At 38.6% G+C, this 6,053-nt stretch overlaps 1 pseudogene; it reads right to left on the reverse strand.

Annotated features, from left to right (window-relative positions):
* Positions 1–3,145: 3,145 nt before the first annotated feature.
* On the reverse strand, positions 3,146–4,693 carry LOC144251738 (unconventional prefoldin RPB5 interactor 1 pseudogene; annotated as a pseudogene).
* Between the last annotated feature and the right edge of the window lie 1,360 nt (positions 4,694–6,053).

A 6,053-nucleotide genomic window follows, 5' to 3' on the forward strand; every position in this document is an offset into this window, starting at 1 on the left:
CCACTCGGGAGCCCAGGAGGAAACCAAGGTGTGGGTGGGCGGGGAGGGAGGCAGTGGGTGTGGAGGCTGAGTACCCTTTAAGGCTACCACTTCTGCAGCAAGAGGGAAACAGAACTTTTAGAAGGTCCAAGAGGGACAAAGCTCATGTGCTCAGGCTTAAGAGGTTGCCCAAAGCTAAGGTGCTGTGGTGTTAGTGGAGATTTTGAGACCTGCCTTTGCCTGCCAGGCATGCTCTGTGGTGCAGCATATTTATGTCTCTGTCCTGGAACTTTGGTCCTTGTGCTACAGCTCTATCCCCTGTCTAACAACCCTCCCACCCCCACCCTTATGCCCTTCTTTAGCCTAACTTCTCAGCCTTTAGAAGCTCTGTAATAGTATTGCCACCCTGAGAATTTCCCAGAGGAAAAGCACTGTTCACCTCTCCATGTGCATTGCTATTTCAGCTAGGAGGTGTCCCCCAACCTCCAGCACTCTAGGGACACTTGTTAATGCTTGGTTCCAGCAAAACCAACCCACATCTGCAAAACTGTTTCACAGGACTTCTCAAAGTGGGGCAGGCCCAGGGCTGCAGTTGGGAGGGGAGGGGCTCCTGCTTCACACCTTAAGGATCCTAGTTTCTGAAGCTTTCTCATGTTCTTCTGTAAAAGATTTAGCTGTCTTCCCAGAAAGTACTTCCTTTGTAAAAGCATTATTGTTTAGATTTGGTCACTTGTCTAAGGACCTTGAAGTTAGTCCTTCCATAGTACCTGAGAGTGGGAAATAATTCCCTAAGAGCAGTGTTTCTTTGTAGGCCTTTCTGTTTCTTTTGTACATGATTTTATGAAAACACTAATTTCCCCCTACACACTTTTTTATTACACTCCCCCCACCCAACCCACTTCCATCTCTCTGCAATAAACCCCGCTCCCCTTCCTTCTCAAGCATTTTGGGAAGTGTTAAAAATGATAGCTTATTTTTAGAGCAATTTAATTTGCAGCTTATGAATACTAATGCACTTTTATATGACGTGATGGGTTAACTCAGCTGTGCCTTACAACATCACCAATCTGGTAGTTTCATATTAGATTGCCAGTAATTTGAGGTCCAACATGGGGGTAGGATTTTGTGCATGAGTCAGTGGCAAGGAGGTTAGGCATGAAAATGATGTCCTATAACTAGTTCTGCTAAGTACTTAAAAACATACCACAAACTTGTGGCTCTGAGTTTTTCTTTTTCTGAGCTCAGTCTTTTTTTCTGCCATGTAACTGCAATGGAACAGGCGGGGCTTGGTAGTACCAATCTGCACTTTCTATTTCATGTTTGTTTTTGTACACTTCAGCTCTGCTTTTGTCTTTCACTAAGCTGTTTCAGGCACCAAAGTTACTCAAGGCATCTGGTATACCACTGTTAGTCACTTAGACATGCATTGTTTTTTTAATACTACTTACTTTATACTATTGCTGCCATGGAATTTTAAAGTAAAAAAATATGGAGATAGGAAAATAGAATGAGTAATCGCTTTTTACTCAGCTTGCTTTCTCATTCTGGGTTCTGTAGAATAGGGTGAACCACAAATGGACTACAGCTTCTGCATTTCTATACACTAAATATGTGGCAAATGAAGACAAAAAATTCAGACTGGATGCTATAAGACCAAACAGGTTTAAGGTTCTTCTTCTAACATGTTTGGCTTTGGGAGTGGGGATCACTTAAAAAGCAATTGGGAAGGAAAGGGAGAGCTCCTTTGTGAGTGGTTTGCACTATTTGGTTTAGGAGCAGGGTTAACTGAAACAAAAACTGTTTTTATCTACAAAATATACAGCTGATCAGAACTGAATATAGGACAAATTTTCTACATTTTTAGTTGATCTTTCAAAATCAGTTCTCTTTTCTAATTTATCCTTTAATTACTTGGGATTCAAGCTAACCCCTTTATCATTAAAATATTTATTCATAAAACTTTTTACAGTTGTGCTGTACTAGTTACAAATAGCTTCTACTTTTCTAGGACATGATTTCACCTTGGTTAAGCAAGAATTCATTAAAGAAGCTATAAATAACCTTTAAATATTTAGCCATGAATAGAAGGTGAACTGGCATTGATGGCTTGTTTTATTACTAATGCAGAATGCTTCTTAAAACCTACATTTTAGCATACATCAAGCTAATTATTAACACTTGCAGTATAATTTTCAATGTTAGACTAAATTTCTCTTTAAGAAATTTTACTACAAAGTAACAAAGTAACTATGTTATATGGTTATTTAGTAGTCATAAAGAAGGCCTAAAGAATGAATATGTTGGAAAGATTAAAACCTAAGAAAAATTTTATTTGAAAAATTAATTCATTCATTTTTTTAAAACATCTAAACAAACTTTTCTTTTCTCCCAAAGGTAATTCCAGTGAAAATTATATAGAAGAGGGAGAAGTAGTTCCTATGGAATTGCAAGAATTCAAGAATCTGTTGTGTGTTATATACACATATGAATCAAAGACATTTCCATATTCAGTTCTAAATTATAAAGTTTGCAACATTTTACAAAGTTTCATAAAATTTTTAATTGAAAAGAAATGCTTTACAAAATATCATTCTTCCAGTCAAAGAAACTTTCCCAAGGGGTACGTGTAGCTTTCTGTCTGAAAGATTACAGTATGACATTCAAAGGAAAGAGGTTTTGATGTATTTGTTTGTTTGTTTTTCTTTCTTTCTTTTAAAATGCCACCTAGCTTACAAAACCTATGAGGAAAGTAGATTTTTTTAAAGTGCCTTTAAAATGCAAAAGCAAGTAATATAATTGTTGAAGCATTTGATATCTTAAAATATTCTTTTAAATGGTCCATATGGTACACACAATATCATAGCTGGTGCAAAACTGCTTGTATTTAGTTTAAAACACAAAAGCAATGGGTACAAACTGTGTTCTTTGAAAAAAAATCAAAATTGTAAGGCCAACTTAGTAGTAAGAGAATTAAAAATACAAGCTGAATATTACTGTATTCCAACATTTACTTTGATTTTTGTAATATCACTGATAAGAATAAGACAGCTTGCTACCAAACTAATTCAAAACACCTTATTTCAAATTACATGTAACATATTTTGCTTATACATTCTAAAAATTCACAACTAGGTTTTAGGATGTAAACTCCCATTTCCTAGTTTTTCTATTGAAATATGGCAGCTTTGAACTTTGAAACCCTTTTGGCAGTTTCTTCTGATACTTCTGACAGAAATTCTTTTTGTTCCAGAATGGTTAGTAGTACAGGATGAGCAATGACTGGGTGTAGTGTTAAAGAGGATAAAAATTCTTTTTCTATTACAGTTCCAGAAAAAGCCTCAGGTGCTCCTGATAATGGCAAAAGTTTATTGCCGCAGTCTGGCTTGGCACAAATGAGCCACTCAAGCAGGAACAAACTTTATTTCCAAACTCTCCAGAACACCACCCATGCAGCCTTCCCCAGGGACACACTACTCACCAATTGGAAATCCCTCCTCCAGCACTACCCAACCAATGAGAACTCCCCAGGAATCCCGGGAGAACTCCAAAGCAGCCCCAGACCCTGAGGCTGACAGCAGGGGTCTAATATACAATTGAATACACAGCTTAACATAAACCATCTTCATCTCAATGGCTTGCTGGCATCACCTCTCAACCCCTCCATTCTGGCAAAAATGCCATGCGTCATTCTGACTAGGCTATGCCTCTCAGCAGTTTATCTTGATGATTTTCTTGTTGTGGTTCTTCTTCTAAAATGCTTTCACTGGTGTCACTGCAATTGACTCCTTCACAGCTAATACTCCTCAAAACTCCCTCTTTTCAACAAATGCAGCATCACTACTTTCACTGATATCACTATAAACACTACTTTCTCTGCTTTGAGACTTCATAATAGATTTACAAGGAACATATTCTCCATTCACAACATTAAGAAAGACTCTGTAAATGTCAGCAGGAGTCCTGATTGTAGGCAGCTCTTGAGCATAATGACCACTCTTCCAGAGTTGTTCTTTAAGTTTGACTTCTTCTTTCTTTTCACTGAATTTAAAGTGGTATTTTTTCCAGTATTTATTCAAACCCTCTTAGGTTCAACAATATAAGGAAAATATATTTTTTGGTACAGAATTATCTCCAATCCTTGAAGCATTATGGTCATTTTCATTATCACCATCATGACTGTTGTCTTCATCATCTTCTTCATTACTCTGACAAAAACTTGAACCATTTACTGAAAAGTTCAACTGACTCTTGTCCATTGGATTGTTCTGAATGTGTAACATCCTAATGATAACTACTGGGGGTAAGGGAGTTTCTTTCTTCATGTATCACATTCACATTTTTGTTTTGATCTTCCTTCTCCACTTCAGAAGAGGCTGTGTCTTCTCTATTTGCAGTCACAGTATCCGGCTTACTATCAAATTCACCCAGCAATTCCTCTTGCCTCTCTAGTTCTTCAAGTTGAGCCCACAGTTTCCTATCAGCAAGCAAATCCTCAGATTTTACTTCATTTGCAAAATTTGCTTCAAAAATATTTGAAGTTTTTGTTTGGAATGAGGTTTTTGAGCAATTTGTTGTTTGGCTTTAAACTCAAAGTCACATTTAATTTCAACAATATCACCTGCAGCATCACTCATTTTCTGCAAATCTGTGAATTTAACTCTGGATTCAAAAATTTTCCATCACTTTTTTTTAAACCATCTATTGTTTTTCTTATATCTTTTCCTGTTCCTCACAGAGTCACCCCACCTCCGGGGCACACAACAGCACCAAGGCCAAGGCGGAAATGTGTGTCACAAACTTCGACTCATTTCAGAGTCAGACGGGGCCTCCGTGAATGGGGCACCGGTTTATGGTGGAGGCCTGGCCAGCTGCTGCCCAGAGTCCTCCTGCTTGCCTCCATGCACTGCGCACCCGCTGCTGAGGAGGCCATGCTTGTCTTCACCGCTGTCGCGGGGGCCGCTGCTTGCGTCTGTGCTGCAAGCTCTAGGCTTCTCGCTCTCGCCGCCGCCGCAGGCTCAGAGCAGCAGGCCCACAGCCAGGCTGACTCTTAGGTGGCAGAGCCCAGTCAAATGTCCCGTGGTGGCTGAGCCTCCTCCGTGCTTCTCCTCTGCTTTTCTTTTCTGCAAAAGTTGAATGCATAGTTCTTTTCTGTTTTGCAATCCTGGCTCTTAAGATGGTCACTGGGATCCTCCGTGTGGTTCATTTTGTTCTTGAGGGAACAGCACCTAGAGGACATATTTTCATTTCTGTCTCTCTCTCTCTCTCTCTCTCTCTCTCTCTCTCTCTCTCTCTCTTATAATATCACTCTCTTTATGGAAATTATAATTAATTCTATATTCATTTAGTGAGAAATAGTATATTAATTATATGGCATTTTCCCAACAGTCAACTTAGTATATTCCTCCATTTATCCTTGAGTCACCCCCCCATCATTTCATTCTTTCCAAGTTTTAAAAACACTCATCTGAAAACTTAAGCGTTCTCTGCTCTTCCAAACACTACACCATGTGTTTCTCTTCCTCCTTTTGAAGCCACTTTAGAAGGTAGTGGTGCTGGGCCACCATAGGTTCAGATACCTGGAGTTTCTGTCAAGGACAGAAAAGTTTGGCAGAAGCCATGGCTTTGGGCAGAGAACTATATCATGATTTATTTTCTGCAAAGCCTTAAGCTAGCCATTTGCCAGTAATGCAACCACCACTCTTTGAAACATAGTAAATCCTCTCCTGACTTTATACTGAGGAACTGAGGAAACTTAATGGCAAGTCAGAAACTTTGACACATTTCTAGGTTAAAAATCAAGTCATCAGTTTTAGGAGCATTGCCATGGATAAACAATTCATTTGTCTTGACTTCAAATCTGAAAATTCTTAGGAATGGAGAAAATGATTTACAATAAAGATAACTCACAACTATTTTTAGTGATTCTTTACAATTCTTTTCTCAATAGCATATGGTTTTGTACAAAATAATTTCTTCTCTTTGAGGAGTCAAGCAGTGCATTACAAGCTAAGTTCTCAGATTAACTATGTAGAACTGGCAAGAAGAAAAGGAAGTGTGAACTTCATTGAATTTAC

This window comes from Urocitellus parryii, unplaced genomic scaffold (genome assembly GCF_045843805.1).
Source record: "Urocitellus parryii isolate mUroPar1 unplaced genomic scaffold, mUroPar1.hap1 Scaffold_182, whole genome shotgun sequence".
NCBI classification, from domain to species: domain Eukaryota; kingdom Metazoa; phylum Chordata; class Mammalia; order Rodentia; family Sciuridae; genus Urocitellus; species Urocitellus parryii.